Here is an 18,876-nt window from a genome sequence, read left to right as displayed (position 1 = left end):
GTGGAAGGGGAAGCCCTGGGTGGTGTGGAACTGTGTTGATTGAGTAATAGGGGGGGCATAGCAGTGATGAGGATGGTAGAGTGCTATGGCTTCTGTTAACTGCATTGTAAGCCTTAAAAAAAAAGGACAATAATAGGCTAGTACGATCACCTTCCAACTCACAACATGCTTTGTCATCAGAAGGTCTCTATGACAGCTCTGAAGGAGACTGTCATCTCCTCCAGCTTCTGGGAAGGCACGTGGAATTCCAAGGATCTAGTTGTAGCGGAGGCAGAGCTTCAAACGAGGCTAAATGAAGAGCCCTGGCAGGTCTCTTTGTCAGAGTCAAGGCCCTGATAAGGACCCTGAAGGTTGGGAGGGGGACATTTGGTGGATGCGCCAAGAACAATAAATCCCCAGGTTCCCCCGAACCCCCTGGATAGCAGTGGCAGCCCCCAGCAGACTGTGCAATGACCTCAGCTGAGGCACATCCTTGAAAGCTGATGCTCATTCTCAAGATCTGTCCTTTCCACTCCTGTTACAGTCAAGCTGATAAACAAAGGAAAAGGTCTCAGTACAGCCTAAAGTGGGGGAGGAAATAGCTCAGATGCCCAAGGTATTGCAGGGGTTGGAGGAACCCATGTAGGAGGAGATCCCATAGGTATCTGATGGCGGGGGGGCTGCCTGGGGAGAATTTATTTACACAGGGCACTCACCCGTGACTCTGGACTCCATGTTCTGGCAGTAGCTTCTGGAATCTGCACATAAAGCCATGGGAATTGCCTTTGCTTCACTTCTCCTGGTGCCTCCTTCTCACCACGTTATTGATGCCTGGTGGGCCCATTTTGCTGCCTGATGGTCTCACGTCTTAGAACTTTGCCGGGAATGCAAGTTAACCTCTGACTGCTATTTTGTTCTGCCTTTTTGTTGTTGTTGTTGTTGTTTCTTGTCCATAGGAGGGAAGAATGGTATATACCCTGTCTGGCATTTTCTAACACATCCTCATCTCAGCCTTGGTGAGGATGCCTCCCTTCTCTGTGAATGGCCTTGGCCAGCAGCCTTGGAAGGCATTGAGAATGTAACTCATAGCAAACAGAATGTGGCACTGTCTCAGAGGCTCAGGGTTCCAGCTGGGTTTGTGGCATCTCAGAAGGTAGCAAGAATTCTGTTCCAAATCTGATCTCAGACTTGGCACTGGGTTCTAGAAATCTCTCTGACCACGCCACAGGGATGGTGGGAAAAAAATGAAGACTGTCACGGCAAAGCAGTGTGCCCTTTCCTTGCTCTGTCCTGGTGACTTAAAGGAAAGATATGCTACCCACAGCTAACCCATGTCCCTGCTAATGTTGATGTGAATAATTATTTCTTCTCCAGCAATGGTCCTTCCACTTAATTTACTCAGCAGTAAAGATTCTGATTCAGCATTGTCGTCTTCTTCTTATTCTTCCTCCTCTTCTTTTTGTAAGCCAGCCTCTAGGATTTTTCTATTACTTTTCTTGATTTTATTAGTTTCATGCTTCAGCTGTTCATGCTTCTATAACTGCATCTGCATTTTTGTCTCTAGTCCCAGGCTGATTTTAAACAATATCATCAGTGTTAGAGCTTTAAAAGGAAAAAAAAAGAAAAGCTCCGAGTAGATTGAGTGGCAGAAAAAGAATGAGGCAACATCTGGGCCATCCACAGCCCCTACTGCTCAAACCTCCTGGTTTGCAAATGAATTTATAGTGAGTTTATTCACATATTTTCATTGGCATGTGTCTCTAGCCTCCTTCCTATTTTGAGGCAATGATAAAAGATATTTTTCCCAGCTTATTTTTCTTCCTGATGAGCTTCCATTAGCAGCCCTAAATTTCTCAGGGCTTGTTGAAAAGGTGTGAACTTTGTTATTTTGAAACCTATTTGGCGAACATAAAGGAAGTTTCATCTACCCTCTCTTAGCAACTATTCAGTTGTTTTATTCAAAGGTTTGATCCTGAGGTTGGCTCTTGTAGTTAGAAAATTTCACCAGAGAGGAAATACACCTGGATACTTGCAGTGGTACAAGTGCACTTCAGCCTCTGAGAACCATGACCACGTAATTGTTTTCACCCCTTTTTGATGGTAATCCCTCAGAAAAGAGAGGATTATGTAAGAGAAGAAGTGTTCCCTAATGCATGAATAAGCCAATGCAAAGCAATGATCAAATCTTCATTCTACCATTATTAGTGATATTATTATGCTGGTACCTTACTTCACCTCTCTGGGCTTCCTTCTGTCAGTTATAAAACTTGGTTTGGTTGGTGTAAGGTTAGAGTTTGTTAAACACCTCACATAAGGCACATGGTAGATGTACAGTAAATGATTGTTTCTATTAGGCAAGCAGGTGATTTGCGTATATGTTGATACTTCCCCACTTAGCGTCTCTTACTTTGCAGTCTTGGATTGGGTTTGCTCAGTCCATCAAAGTGGCCTTAAAAAATTTTTTTTTTAATGTTTATTTTTGAGAGAGACAGAGACAGAGCACAAGCAGGGGAGGGGCAGAGAGTCCGAAGCAGGATCCAGGATCTGAGCTGTCAGCACACCTGACAGACTGTGACAGCTGACAGACTGTCAGATCAGCGTGGCTCACGGACTGTGAGATCATGACCTGAGCCGCTGTCGGACGCTTAACTAGCAGAGCCCCCAAAATGGACTTTAAAAGACCAGTAAGAATCTTGTGGAGAGAAAGAATAAGTAAGAGTACCATTTATGACTAATATACAATTTTTTTGATATGCTGAGAGGATCCCCCTCAAACAACATCATCAATTGAATGGGCAATCATTAGATTGGGAGATACATCACTGAAACACAATTAACTTATTTGCCGGTCACAGATATTATATAACGCACAGAAGACATTTATTGGACACTTGGCGATCAATATTTTATCTAATCCTCAGACAATCTGGGAAGCAGGCACTGTTACAGCCTGTGTGCTCCAGTGGAGGACAACGACCCTGAGAGAAGATGGATAACCCGCTCACCCAAGTGGGCGGTTGAGGAGCTGGGCCCCAGCCAGGTCTGTTTGACTCAGACTTCTTACCCACTATGTCCTGCTGCCTCCCTCCTCTGTGCTTTCATACAAGGTGAGCACCACTGCTGCCTTAACTGTAGCCCTAGTGGCATAGCCTGCCAGCCCGTATGGGAGCCTGAGACAAAAGGATAGATGTATGCCTTCAGATACACTGATCAAAATATCCTCTCATATTTTGAAACAAGTGTTAGTTAATACACCTCCACGTTGAAAAAAAAATGTATATAAAACCCCTGTGTTGTCCAATCTGTTCTCACACCATTGTTAAGACTTGTAGACTGGGTGGGTAGGGACCTGATGGCCCCACTGCCTGGGAAGTTTGGGCTGATGAGGAGCTAGTGTTTCCATTGGTAAAGGACACAGAGTAGTAAACAAACAACAACAGCCTATCTTTATTTAATGTTTTAATATTTTGTTCAGCATACTTTTTTGGCATTCATTTTATTTATTTATTTTTTTAATTTTTTCATAGTATTCATTTCATATTAAAAAATGCCACATTAAAAATTTACATATCTTGAATCAGAATTTTTTGATGTCCCTTCAAATTTTTGTGTGTGGGATAGGAGGCTCATGCACATCAGCCTACTGTTGGCCCTGCTTAGGTGGCATCAAATTTCAAGGAGAGAATCATTTTTGTTCTAAAAATGAATGCCTTAGGGCGTCTGGGTGGCTCAGCTGGTTAAGCATCTGGCTTTTTTTTTTAAATATAATTTATTGTCAAATTGGCTAACATACAGCGTATACAGTGTGCCCTTGGTTTTGGGGGTAGATTCCCGTGGTTTGTCACTTACATACAATACCCAGTGCTCATCCCAACAAGTGCTCTCCTCAATGCCCATCACCCATTTTTCCCTCTCCACAACTCCCCCATCCACCCTCAGTTTGTTCTCTGTGTTTAAGAGTCTCTTATGGTTTGCCTACTTCCCTCTCTGTTTGTAACTATTTTTTTCCCCTTCCCTTCCCCCTGATCTTCTGTCAAGTTCCACATATGAATGAAAACTTACATGATATCTGTCTTTCCCTGACTGACTTATTTCACTTGGCATAATACCCTCCAGTTCCAGCCATGTTGCTGCAAATGGCAGGATTTCATTCTTTCTCTTTGCCAAGTAGTATTGCATTATATATAAAAACCACATCTTCTTTATCCATTCATCAGTTAATGGGCATTTAGGCTCTTTCCATAATTTGGCTATTGTTGAAAGCATTGCTATAAACATTGGGGTACATGTGCTCCTATGGATCAACACTCCTGTATCCTTTGGATAAATTCCTAGTAGTGCTATTGCTGGGTTGTAGGGTCCCGTAAGGTCCTCAAAAAATTTTTAATTTTTTGAGGAACCTCCACACTGTTTTCCAGAGTGGCTGCACCAGTTTGCGTTCCCACCAATAGTGCAAGAGGGTTCCTGTTTCTCCACATTAGTGCCAGCATCTGTTGTTTCCTGAGTTGTTAATTTTAGCCACTCTGACCAGTGTGAGGTGGTATCTCAGTGAGCGTCTGACTCTTGATTTTGGCTCAGTTCATGATCTCACGGTTCATGGATTCAAGCCCCACATGGGGCTCTGTGCTGTCAGCGTGGAACATGCTTCGGATTCTCTCTCTCTCTCTCTCTCTCTCTCTCTCCCCTCTCTCTCCCCCTTCCCTGCTCACATGTACTCTCTCTCTCTCAAAATAAATAAACATTAAAAATAAATGAAAATAAATACCTGGCTGAGGTGAAGGTGAGGGCTGAGACTCCAAGGACAGAACAAACAGTGACCACTAAACTGAACTGGCCAAGGAGAGGAATTTGCTCCCCCTGCCACCCTCCAGAGGAGGAGGGGAAGGGAGAGAAGGAAGGAAGGATGGACTGGATGGAGGTAGGGCTAGGAACAGCTCCTGGTGTAATGGCTACAGCTGGTTGTAAGAATGATGCCCCTCCCAGTTCCATTTGAGAAGATGTGTGTTATTGTGGTGTAAGCTATCTTTGCCTCACTGTAATCTTCAGTAAATCATGCTCAATCCACGCATGTTCTGCATTGTAGAAATCCAAACAGGGGCTCAGTTCATGCTTCGTGGGTGTTGTGGGAAACAGATTCATCTCAGCAGGAGCCTGGAGGCAGAGTGTCCAGGAGATGATGACTACCTGGGAATTTACAGAAATCGTGGCGAAGTCTTTGAATTTCCACAGAACAAAAGGTTTGGGGGAGGGTTTGAGTCTGTCTTATAGGAATCTTGAGGTGTAGGGAAGGCCCTAAGACCCGAAGTTTTTCCTGATAATCATTCTGGAAGAAATTCCAGTGGGTGAAATTCTAGAAAGGGTTATGGCTTGAATCCAGCTGATACAGGGTTTTAGATTTGCTATATGTTGTTCTGTTTTTCTTGTCTTAAGGTCCGGGAACACTGTCTCACTCAATGCCGTATACGCGCTTGGAGAATCTACTTCTTTCTGCTCCTTTTCCCTTTGACCTTACCTCGTCCTCCACTCAGATGTGTTTAGCCAGGAGGTAGCAGTGAGTGTCACACTCTGCCTTAGCGTGTGTGGCCCTAGGTAGTAGTGCCCCTTTGTTCTCTCTCAGAGTGTGTTCCTCCCTAACCTGGGGGAAGTGAGGCCACCAGGGAGCACAGCATTCCCCAACACCCCCCCCCCTCCCCCCCCCCCCCGCCCCCGCCCTCCCCAGGGGTCTTCTCAGCACCACCCCTTCCATTTAGTGATCCCACCCTCCAACCTGCTTCTTAGGGAGTTCTGTTGGAGGGTGGGTGTGGATGAATCCAGTCACTTCCTGGAGGCTCCCTGCTGCTCTGGTCTCTGCTCCATAAACCTCACAGGCCTATTAGGCAAGCTTATGAAATTTTTATTGAAGGGACAAGGGAATCTCAGAAGGGCGGTTCTGCATTCTAGCTTAACGCGAAACTGCAGAAAGTGTGGAGGGCTTTTCAGGCTTAGAGCTTTGCTAGGAGGACATTCCCCTGATCTACCCCACTTTCTCTCCAGCCCCCATTCCCACATAGCCGTCCTCTTCAAGCCCCTGAGCTGGGGGTTCACAAACCACATGCTGTGGGGTTCAAGCAGGAGTTTGCCTTTAGGGGGGTTTCCTGCTATTGTAACAATGACCAATGCCTCAGGTTTTCACTAAAGGTCCCCAGGAGGCAGTGAGGGCAGGCCCTGATCCTATACATGAGGGCCAGTGTGGGTGCTGTTCTGTGTCCCTACTAAGAAATTTCTGTGGCTGATTTTCTTACTTGGCTCCTTAAGAAATAAGCCATCTCAACAAGTAAATATTTTGTTTTCTTAGAAATAACACAGTTCAGTCTCATAGGAGAAGGACTGTTTATTCCATCCAGTGTGGTTTTGGCCTTGCAGTTTTTAGAACTAAGTCCCATTGTCACTGAGCTGGGAAACACTAGGTTCCTTCCTGCCTCACCTGAGCCTGGCTTGTTTTTTGTTTTGTTTTGTTTTGTTTTGTTTTTAGTTTCATGATCTCACAGTTCGTGAGTTCGAGCCCCGTGTCGGGCTCTGTGCTGACAGCTCGGAGCCTGGAACCTGCTTCACATTCTGTGTCTCCCTCTCTCTCTGCCCTTTCCCTGCTCATGCTCTGTCTCTCTCTGTCTCAAAAATAAATAAACATTAAAAAAAAAATTCCACTTCGTTAACATAGAGTGTAGTATTGAGCCTGGCTTGTTTTACAGAGAAACCACGTCCATTCTAAACATTATTATTACTCCCCAATGTACAGCACCAATTCTAATCACATACTATTAACTCCACTCATCCCTTTGCCAGTTTATAAAACCACACATGATTTGAGAGTGGAGACTATTTTACTATTCTACACACTTACCCACAACAGAAATATCTATAAGCCCAGAAATCTGGCCAATCGCTGTTTTAGGCATGAAGTGGAAGACACAGTTATTGTCCCAAGTTGATTATTTCTTCTAGGAAATAAAACTAAACACACAGCAGAGTAACAGAGTGGCCTTGTGCTCCCCCAGTTGGCCTTTCTGCACTTACACATGTTTCGCTCACCCCCACTCCCCCAGCAGGGATATTCTGCACCAGCAAAGCCATTTTCCTTCCTGTTCTCCAAATGTGATATTTTTATTCCTTTCCAGATGACGATAAACTTCTTTAGCTGTAGAACCTAAGAATGCAATGCTTTCTTTACCATTCAAAGTAGCCACCTTGTTTTCCAAAGTGGTTGGTTAGAATTATCTGGATTTTCTTGCACTTGCCAAATGTTTCTAACCAATACATCAAGACTCTGCCCTTTCTTCTGTGAATATATGACCCTTATAGAACAGCAATAGTAATAAAAGTGGCGTATTTACAATGTGCCAGGTATTAGGTCTGGCCTTTTATGTGCTGAGAGACATCCTAGTTAGAGACAAGTCCCCAGAGTTAGATAGTCTAGCGTTCAAGCCTTGGCTCTTCCATTTACTTGCTAGGTGACCTTGGGAAAAACCTTAAACTGTGTCACATCTGTAAAATGGAGATATTCACAGTATTTTCCTCATGGAGTTAATGTGAATATTGGGTGAGTTTATGTGTGAAGAGCATTTAGTAGAGACTACTCAGTAATTCTATCCTAAGAGTTAGCTCTATTATTATAAAAAATCTGCTAGTGGTCACACAACTACCAGGTGACGAAGTCTGGTTGACTCCACTGTGTTATAGCTACTTTCCATGACAAGATATTATTATTATTATTATTATTATTATCAAATGTTTATTTATTTTTGAGAGACAGAGAGAGTGCAAGCAGGGGAGGGCCAGAGAGAGAGGGAGACAGAGAATCCGAAGCAGGCTTCGTGCTGTCAGTGCAAAGCCTGATGCAGGGCCCAAACCCACGAACTGTGAGATCATGATCTGAGCCAAAGTTAGACACTTAACCGACTGAGCTATCCAGATGCCCCAGTTATTATTATTATTATTACCTGTTAGAGATCAAAGAGTCTTCTTTCCTTAAATTGGAGGGGGCCTCATCAGATGTCACCTTTTCCTGGCTGCCCGTCCCCTCCACACACTTAAGTACATTCTTCCCTGGAGGAGGAGTGATTCATCTGGTTGGTAGGTTTTGATGAAAAAACTGAGCATAAGTGGCTCAGCCCCTTCCTCCACCTCTTGCTTGTATGCACTTGCCTGCAAAGGGTTTGCATTCTCATCAGGCCCCCAAGTGTGGATGTCCCCCAGACATCTGGGGCTGCCTGTGCCTGGGAGGATGTGTGTTCTTTTCTCATGTTTGGTATCAGTAAGCCCACTGTGTTGCATGCCTGAAGTGTATCCTGCTACATGGGCTTTATTGGTAAGAAGCTGATATTTCAGTGTTCGTCTGCCTGACACCCATGCCTGTCTTAATCGGTTCTGAAATTAGGCTTGGAAATGGGAAATGCTATTTATGAATTCTTCAGACCCTAGGTATCCTTCAAACAGCCCATCAAGTTCTATTGATTCCCTGGTCTAGCTCTCTACTAAATTCATTTCCTCCTTTTGGTCTTTCTGCCACAGTATTGGTGTAGGTTCTTAGCAGTCCTGTGGTAGCCTTCCAATCTCACTGATAATAGTCAGCCCTTCCCCCCTCACCCCTCTCTGCACCCTAGAGTGCAGATGTCATCCTGACACCCTTCTGCTCACAATCCTAAGAGGACTCCTGTGACCCCAGGAAGCATACGCACACTTTGTTAGTGCAGGATACAAAACCTTCACGGCCTGGCTGCCCCTTCTCCTTCTCACTCACTTGTCTGCTTCAAGCAGCCTCTGTTCCAGCCAGTTAGAGCTAGTTGTTATATTCTTGGACACAGCAGTTTCTTTTTCCCTCCATGGCTTTGCATATACTCACTTTGCATTTCCTCACTTTAGAATGCTCTTTGCCGCTCTGGACCTGGCTGCCATGAATTCTCAAGCCATTGGCGTAAGGATTGCCTCTCCCAGAACATACCTTCTCTTCATTGACTCCATTCTCCTTGTGGGCTTACCTTGCAGAGTTGCTGATCTTAGTCCCTGTCTGTCTGCCCTAGTAGACGGCAAGCCTCTTTAGCACTGAGCCCCGAGCTCCAAGTCTTTGTTCTCAGGAATAGTCGTGCATTTATGCCTTCCTGGCTCAGGCTGATGGACAGACAAATCATGGAAGAGGACACCTGAGCAGAATGAACAAATGAAAAGCAGTTCACCTGCCCTAGTGAGGAGGAAAAATCTGTGGTGAAACCACAATTGGATGCCATTTTACTCTTACAGACTGACAAAAATTAAAAACTCTGATAAAAACCAAGTGCTGGCATTGATGTGGACACCGATCCTGCCATGCAGTGCTGATGGCAGTGGCAGTTAGATCAGTCACCCTGGGGTGATTCTGTGACAGCTAGTGAGTTTGAAGATGCATGTGTGCTATGACTCAACAATTCTACTTCTGGTTTTATACTCTGGACAAATTCTTGCACAAGAATAAAAGTGCAGGTATGTTCACTGCAACATTATTTGTAATAATAAAAAGTCAAAGGTGATTTAAATGCCTGTCAACAGAAAAACATGATATTGTCATGAAGTGGAATATTGTACAGCAGAGAATATAAATAAACTAGAGCTAAGCTCATCGACGTGATGCATTTCATACTCACCATAATGAGTTGAACAATCAGACTGTAAAAGGATACTTACAGTATGCTATTTTTTAAAGTTTAAATTTTTTTTTCAACGTTTATTTATTTTTGGGACAGAGAGAGACAGAGCATGAACGGGGGAGGGGCAGAGAGAGAGGGAGACACAGAATCGGAAACAGGCTCCAGGCTCTGAGCCATCAGCCCAGAGCCTGACGCGGGGCTCGAACTCACGGACCGTGAGATCGTGACCTGGCTGAAGTCGGACGCTTAACCGACTGCGCCACCCAGGCGCCCCTCTATTTTTTAAAGTTTAATTAGGCATGCAGAACAATGTCACATACTATTTAAGTGCACCAATGTCTGTAGAAAAAATGCAAAGGAATGGTTGTGAGTAATAAACACCAAATTCAGGTTTATGGTCACCTCTGAGAGAGAGGGAGTGGAATGAACATTGGAGCCTTAACTGTATTTGTAATGTTTTACTTGTAAGCTAAGTTTTGGGGCCTGGGTATTCACTCTGTTATCCTTGATCACTCTGTTGTCTTGTGTATCTTATGTTTTCAAATAAGCAAATCTTTTGTTATTAAAATAAATACCTATTTTTAAAAAGTTCTAGGCTTGGGGTTGGGCTTGAATTCAAGTCTTTGTTTCTTTCCCTCTCTCTTTTTAACATGTTTATTTATTTATTATGAGAGAGAGAGAGAGAGAGAGAGAGGAGAATCAGGGAGGGGCAGAGAGAGAGACAATCCCAAGCTCCATCTCACAACTGTGAGATCATGACCTGAGAAGAAATCAAGAGTCAGATGCTTAACTGACTGTCACCCAGGCTCCCCTGATTCTCTCTTTACTAGCATCAACAAGTATCTTAAACCTCCTGAGCCTCAGTTCCCCCATCTATAAAGTAAAGATAATTCCTTTTCCACAGGATTATGTTAGTAATGAGATAGTGCAGGTCAAGTAGATACTTCAGTACCTGGCACATGTATTGAACATTCAGTTAAAATTATCTATGATAATTCTGGGAGGTTCTTGATACACCCTTCTTAAATTTCCAATGAAATAATATCAGTTGTCCTGGGGAATGGGGAGAAATGGGTGAAGGTGATCAAAAGGTATAAACTTCCAGTTATAATGTAGATAAGTTCTGGGGATGTAATGTATAGCATGGTGCCTGTAGTTAACCATACTGTATCTTATATTTGAAAGTGGTTGGGGTGCTGGAGTGGCTTATTTGGTTAAGCATCCGACTTTGGCCCAGGTCATGATCTCACGATTCATGGCTTCAAGCCCAGCGTTGGGCTCTGTGCTGACAGCTCAGAGCCTGGAGCCTGCTTCAGATTCTGTGTCTCCTTCTCTCTCTCTGCCTCTCCCCCGCTTGCACTCTCTCTCTCTCTCTCTCTCAAAAATAAACATCAAAAAAATAAAAAAAATTTAAAAAATAGGAAGTTGCTAAGAGAGTAGATCTTAAAAGTTCTCATCACAAGAAAAAATAAACTTTAACTACATGAGGTGATGTATGTTAACTTATTAGTGATCATTTTTTAATATATACATATGTCATATCATTATGCTGCACACCTTAAATTTATGCAGTGTTATAGGTGAATTCCATCTCAATAAAACTTGGAAAAGAAATAATGTCAGTTGTTAACAGCAAATATATCATCAATTCCCTTCCTGCCTACCAAACTCCCCAAAACCTCAGCCTAAAATGTGAAGGATACATTCACTTTCTCATAGTCAGAGTTTACATCTTTTCCTTAAGTCATGGCCACACAGGTCAATATTTGTTTTGAAGGCTGGGTTAATTTCCCTGGCTTCTTGGATAATTTAGATAATGCTTCAGGCAAAGCCTATCTAAATGCATAATTTGTTCAACACCGAGGAGAATGTTGACACATTCTGTGTGTTCTGTCTCTGTCTCTGTCTCTGTCTCTCTCTCTCACACACACACATACACACACACATGCACTGCAGTCCATCTCCTACTTTGCATTCTTCTTCTTGCTTTAAAGGTTTTTAGTGGCTTTTGGGTTACTGCCAGCTAATGGCAAACCGCGTCCCACAAACTGAATCCCCTTAGCCCACGTCAGCTTTATTGCCTGCAGTAGCCCACCCTTCCAGCCTGTCTCCTCTCTAGCAAAGCAGAGCGATGTGTTGTCGTGCTTCCAAACCTGTGCTGCTCCATCCCAGCCAGGTGCTGAGACAGCCTTCAAATGTGCAGGCCTTCTTGTCAATTTGACCTCTCATGGGAGAGGTGGAAGGAACCATGGAATCAAGAGATCTCCCAAACATAGTGCAGAAGAGAATAATGGAAAAACCAGGGTGGGAGACACAAGGCAGGCATCAGAAAGCTGGGACAGATTCAGGCAACATGCTGGATTTTTGTAATACATTTTGTAATAATTCCCTCCTACCATAAAATTGAATAATAGCTGTAAAATCAATTGTGAACATCATGGCTTAATTTTCTAATTGATTAAAGCCACGTGGAAGGATCTAAAAGTCTAGTAAACAAATCTCTCTGTGCTGCAAACCTTGCCCAAACATTCTGGAGCCAGAATATCAGGATTTGAATCCCAGCTCTGCTTCTATGCAGAGAGGCTAAGTAACTTGTGACCTTTGGTAAGTCACTTTACCTCTGCACCTATTGAAAATGGGGGGAATCTTAGTGCCTATTTCATAGGTTTGTTGTGAAGATTGAGTTAATATGTGTAAATCAAAGAGTGCCTAATAATAGAAAGTGTGCAATAATTATTAGTTATTATTCTCTGCCTGACTGGATTGGTCCAGCAAAGGTTTTTTTGTGTCTTCACACAAGCATGAAGTGTTTTTAAAATAAGGTGGTAATCATGTTGCAGTATATGAGTGCCTCAAATCAATACTGTGCACCTTAAACTTACACAATGTTACATGTCAATTTCATCTTAATAAAGCTGGGAAAAATACAAAATAAAAACACAAGCATGAGTTGACTGTGTTTTTACAGGATTGTTGTTAATGAGACAGAGGGAGAGCAAAAGCAAAAGCAGGAAGATCAGCCAGGAGGCTTTTGTAGGACTCAAGGGGAAGTCCTGTCGTGGCTTGCTCAGCGTGATAACAGTTGAGGTATTGAGAGGTTTTCACAACAACATCTACTGAGCAATTTGAACTTGGTGGTAACCATCTTTGTCCCAAATCAAGTGACTTTGTGTGTGAGTGTATGTATGTGCATGGCTGTGCGTGTATGTATCTCTAGTCTATGTATGTTCTATTCAGTTTATCTACATATTTCTTCCTCTGCATGAAATTATTGTGAATACCAAGGATTGATGATATGTGTTAATATCTGGCAGAATGAGTCCTCCCTTTTTGCTCCTTTTCAAAGTTATTTTAGTTATCTATGTTCTTTTATACTGCCATATCCATTTTGGAATGAATTTATCATGCTCCTCGCACAGGAAATTTTGTTTGGGATTATATTAAGTCTGGAAGTTATTTCAGAGAAAATTGGCATCTTCATGTTGCTGCTGCATCCATGAACATGGTTGAACTCCCTAACTAACTTATATCCATTTTTTATCTACTATAATTAATCTTAGAATATTTTACATAGAAGTCTTACATGTTCTTTCTCAGGTTGATAATTCCTAAATACTTTCTTGGGAAGAGTGTATTATTTTCTATTTGATTATGGCTAGAATAAAGGGGTATTAGTTTTTATAAATTGATTTTGTTTCTTGAAACCTTGTTGAAGTTTCTCCTTAGATCTCATAATAAATCTCTTTATTTTATTGCTTTTTAAATATTTTCTGTGATTGCTTATAGTTTGGAGCTTAAGTTCATAGTTTTTGGCCTGAACGTTGAATTTCTAATTTTAATAAAAATGAAGAATTCAAGATTTTTCCTTTTCATAAGGGTAAACTAACTGTACAATTCCAGGACCTCAGCAGAACAACAACTAGGAATAAGTATTTGTCTAATTACAGTTACAGCAACCACATTCTCAAAGTATCTTTCTTACTGGTAATGATAACGACAGCAACAACAAAAATACTGATATTTCAGCTCATTTGTATTGATAGCACAGTAATTCAGAAGCAGATATGGATATCAGAATCCCTTGCATGTTTAAATTTATTATGCCACAGCTAAAGACTGTGTTTTTATTTTTTTGTTCAAAATACACAGTTGTCTTTACTGATAATATGAACACTAATGTTATATTGTTTTCCATTTTGTTCCTATATTGCATACATGAACTCAATGCAAGGTAGGATTTAGAATTATATATCAACAGTAAAATTCATGAGGTACTTAAAGATTTAAACACAAGGGTGTAAACAGAATCTATGTTCAATTTTGTTTGTTTACCTATTTTCACATAAAAGGATGCAGAAATCCATCAGTTTTCAACCAATTCAGAATTATAACTTTTCAGATTAAAAAAATGATTTGTTTTTATGGATTTACAGAGAATAATTGTGAATTTCTGTGAGCTACTCAAATGACAGTTTATATATCACATCACATTTTAGGAAATATTGAAACTTGGCAGTGATTTAAAATATTCCTAGAGGCGCCTGGGTGGCTTAGTTGGTTCAGTGTCTGACTTTTGATTTTGGCTCAGACCATGATCCCAGGGTTGTGGGATCGAGCCCAGTGTCAGGCTCCATGCTGAGGATGGACCCTGCTTAAGACTCTCTCTCTCTCTCTCTCTCTCTCACACACACACACACACACACACACACAATTCTAATGGTAGTAACTGTTTTGTTTTTTTTTTTTGCCTCATAAAATATAAAGGAATACCTTTCTAGTCTGGGACAGTCCAATGAAAATATTGGCGTAACAGTGTGTTTCTAGAACGCTCAATGTTTCAAGGAAATGTTGGAACTGAAATGTTCCAAGGAAAGGAGTATATTGTATTCCAAAGATGTCTCATGATAAATTAGAAGGGACACAATTGGCCAAAATTAAGGAAATAATTACATAAATTATGACATGTCTACTAGATGGAAAAGTGGGCAGCCATTGACATTTGAAGACTATGAAAAAGTATGCTGCTAAGAAGGAAAATCTATAAAAATGAAACAAATACAAGTAACTTGACTACATGTTTAAAATACATGTTCTTGGCCAAGTAAGAAATGAAATCGATAGTACTAGGGTAGTGAGTTCGTGGGAGAATCCTTCATTCTACAAATTCCCTGAAGTAGTAATAATAGTCACCAAAACGTCTTGCATATCTGCTTTTTGTGCCAGGCACTGTACTAGACCCTTTCTACACATGACTTCTAATCTTTACAACAACCCATCTTTAATCTTGACAACTAAAGCTTGCTTCTCAAGCTATAGTGAGCATCAGAATCCTCTGGAAGCCTTGTTGGAATATAGATTACTGGACTTCATCTTCAGATTTTTCTGATTCCTTAGATCTGGGGTGGGGTTTCAAGAATTTCCATTTTTAACAAGTCCCTAGAAAGGTTGTTGCTGCTTGTCCAGTGCTATAAACTGAATGTTTGTGTCCTCCTAAAATTCATATGTTGAAATCCTAATCCCCATGGTGATGGTATTAGGGGGTGAGGGCCTTTGAAAAGTGATTAGGTCTTGAGAACAGCACCTTTTTGAATGGGATTAGTGCCTTTATAAAAGGGACCCCAGAGAGCTCCCTTGCCCCTCCTGCCACATGAGGACACATGAGATGGACTACTGGGGAAGCAGTTCTTCACTGGACTGAATCTGTGGGCACTCTGATCTTGGACTGTCCAGCCTCCAGTACTGTGAGAAATAGGTTTCTGTTTATATGCTACCCAGTCTGTAGTATTCTGTTATAGCAGCCTGAACAGACTTGGACATCTAGGGTCTACACTTTCAGAACTGATGATTCGTAACATAGACATTTCCTCCACTACGTAAGTGAGAAAATTGAGAATCAGAGGCTAAATAACAGAGCCAAAGAGTCGTAGAGCCAGGGTTTAACCACAAGTTTGTCTAATTCAGAAGTTTGTCCTTTTAGCTCTATGCTTTGCTTGTCCTTTAAGTGTGAACCTATTGCTCAACCACAAAGTACGTTAGTTATCTTCTCAGGGTCATTCATTCAGGGTGCTGCATAATTGGGTGACTGATCACTAGGAGGCTTCACATGATGGCATACACCTGGGGGGATCAGGGTCTGGCTCAGAAACTGAGATCTTATTGGTATTTCTGAGTTGACTGGACTTAGAGGAGATTCCTTATATGAAAAAAGCTCTCAACAGGCTGATATTTAAAGCTAGAATGCCAGCATAATAATTTACTGGCACTAGAAATTCCTGGTTGGCCTGACTGGGCATGCTTTCCCTGGAGACACGTTATGTGTGTTAGAAGCCAAATTATCAGAAGGCTGCTTGGTGAGCATGGAAGCAAGGCTAGGAGACTTAATATGACTCAAATATTTCATGTCATCAGCTCTGTTGGCATGTCCTGTCCGTATGTTTGCAGAAAAAAGACACATTCATCAGGTGCATTGTTATTCAGGTTGGACTGACCAAGTACTTCGCTGGTCTCTGGATGCTGCCCAAATGAGCTCATCACTAGTAGCTGCTGGGAGTCCTCTCTTGCCTATGTTTGTAGGGCTAATTTACCTTCTTTCAGACTCACTGTGTCTTATGTGTCTGAACAGCTTCAATCTGATCAAAATCAAGTCTTGTATGTTTGGGAATGCTTTGGTCTGAATGGATATAAACTCCCCAGATTCACATGTGGAGCCCTCATGAATGGGGTTAGCACCCTTACAGAAGAGTCACCAGAGAGGTCTCTTGTCCCTTGTATCTTGTGAAAGCACAGGAGAAGGCAGCTGTCTGTGAAGAAGTGGGCCCTTAACAGACATTAAATCTGCTGGCATCTTGATCTTGGACTTCCCAACCTCCAAAACTGTGAGAAAGAAATTTCTGTTATTTACAAGATACCCAATTTGTGGCATTTTTGTTATAGCAGCCCAAAAAGATTAAGACAGGGAGCCATTTTTGTCTTTAAGGTGACTTACATATGCTGACACCTGGATCTGCTTTTTAATTTATAATTCTAGTTTATGTCTTAGGGAGCAATCTTATTTTTATCTACAATGACTTGATTTTTGGATTGCATGAGTAAATTCATGTAGACATTGGTTTTCTTGGCTTTATAGATGTGAACCCCAAGGTTCAGAGAAAGGGTAGAGAAAGGATAATTGTCAACATCTGAAGGCATCTTCAAGATCTCAGATCTGAGAGAGCTGGTGAAAGTCAGAGAGCCCTTCTCTGGTCAGCACATCAGGGCTTGGAGTGAGAGTCAGAAGTGAGGTTCATCAGTAAAAACAGATTCAAATGAACGTGTTTAATTCATTGGCATGCATGGATGATGGTCCTCATGGGGTTCCTGGCTAAGGCATGCCCTTTGCATTGTACTTGTTGCATTCTCTTGACCAATGGTCTCAAAATATGGCACTATTATGGGCTGACTTGTGTACCCTCTTAATTCATATATTTCAGTCCCAGTGGCTAGTCCCTCAGAATGTAACTATATTTGGAGATAGAATCTTTAAAGAGGTATGATTAAATGAAATCATATGGGTATCCCTAATCCATGTGACTGCATTGGAGATGGGACCTTCAAAGAGGTGATAGAGTTAAACTTAGGCCCCTAGTGGGGCTCTAATACAATATGACTGCTGTCCTTATAAAAAGGGGAGAGACACTAGGTATGAACACAGAGGAAAGGTCATGTGAAGGCACAGCAAGAAGGTGGCCATCTACAAGCCAAAGAGAGAGGCATCAGGAGAAACCAAACCTGCCAACATCTTGATCTTGAGCTCCAACTTCCAGAACTATGAGAAAAAGAATTTTCTGTTGTGTAAGCTACCCAGTCATTGGGGTTCTCTTATGGCATCTCTAGCAGACCAATCCAGGTTCCCTTCAGCAGCAGGACCAATACCTGGGAGGCATTAGAAAAAATTCTTGGGACCCGCTCAGTCAGAAACTTTGGCAAAGGGGCCCAGCAATTTGAGTTTTAGCAAGTTTTCCAGGGGATTCTGATTCTTAGTACAGTTTGAGAACTATTGTCTTATACCTTTATGTCTAAGTTACTTGGAGAATGGACTGTAATATATTCTAAGATGTTCGAAATGCTAACAGCATAGACATTAATGTTAGATTGTCCATATCATCTGTTCTTGGCCATATATATACAAACACAAACCTTTTATATTGGTAGTTGCAGGGAGAGGTAATGAGGGCCTATCCATGATGATCATGACCAAAGAGGGTTACTCCGTTATTCACACTTATGATGAGCAGCATGGACTCAAGAGCCGGAACCATTTGCATTCAATTCATTTAGGAGTTGTGTGGTGTCAGGCAAGTTACTTAGTCTCTCTGTGCCCAATATCCTCAAGTATTATCACCTCATAGGCTTGGCAAGAGAAGTAATGCCGCTAAAACCCTGCTTGACACATAAAAAGGACTATATAAATGTCTATTCAATGAAATAGCTACATGAATTCATTAAGTCACAGGAACGATTTTTTAAAAATGGTTTAGAAAGCAACTGGGGAAGTTTGGGTAGGTTTTGGTGAACTTTCTTGGAGCCAGTTCATGGTGGTATTTCTATAGTTTCTACTTCATCACCATTTAAGGCTGACTTGCTAGTGAGCACTTGGTAGTTAATGTCTGCCTAGGAAGGCTGCTTTCCCAGGGTGTTCCTCGGAAGCATCTCTAGAGGTGACAGAACCCACCAACATCATTGATATAAAGTGGTTTATCTTTATAAGTGTTTCTATCAATTATCTCTGGTTGATGATGGTTAAGAGTTGCAGATCTTCCTTTACAGAAGATAGTTTCTTGCTCAGGTATGGATCAATGCATGCATTTGTCTCCAGGCTGCATTTGTTTTTGTTTTTTGTTTTTCTTTAGGGATACTTAAAAAATTACCTCTTCCAGGGGCACCTGGGTGGCTCAGTTGGTTAAACAACTGACTTTGGCTTAGGTCGTGATCTCATGGTTCGTGAGTTCGAGCCCTGCGTTGGGCTCTGTGCTGACAGCTCAGATCCTAGAGCCTGCTTCAGATTCTGTGTCTCCCTCTCTCTGCCCCACCCTCACTCACGCTCTCTCTCTGTCTCTCAAAAATGAATAAATGTTAAAAAAAATAAGTTACCTTACCTCTTCCAGAGAGAGGACCCTGACTGATATATATGTAACCACTTCACTAATGCTCTTGCAATCTGTTTGTTCAGAAGGAAGGTATCTCAACAGCTCTCATTTGGGAG

Source organism: Prionailurus bengalensis, chromosome A3 (assembly GCF_016509475.1).
Source record: "Prionailurus bengalensis isolate Pbe53 chromosome A3, Fcat_Pben_1.1_paternal_pri, whole genome shotgun sequence".
NCBI classification, from domain to species: Eukaryota; Metazoa; Chordata; class Mammalia; order Carnivora; family Felidae; genus Prionailurus; species Prionailurus bengalensis.
This window is presented reverse-complemented; position numbering follows the sequence as displayed.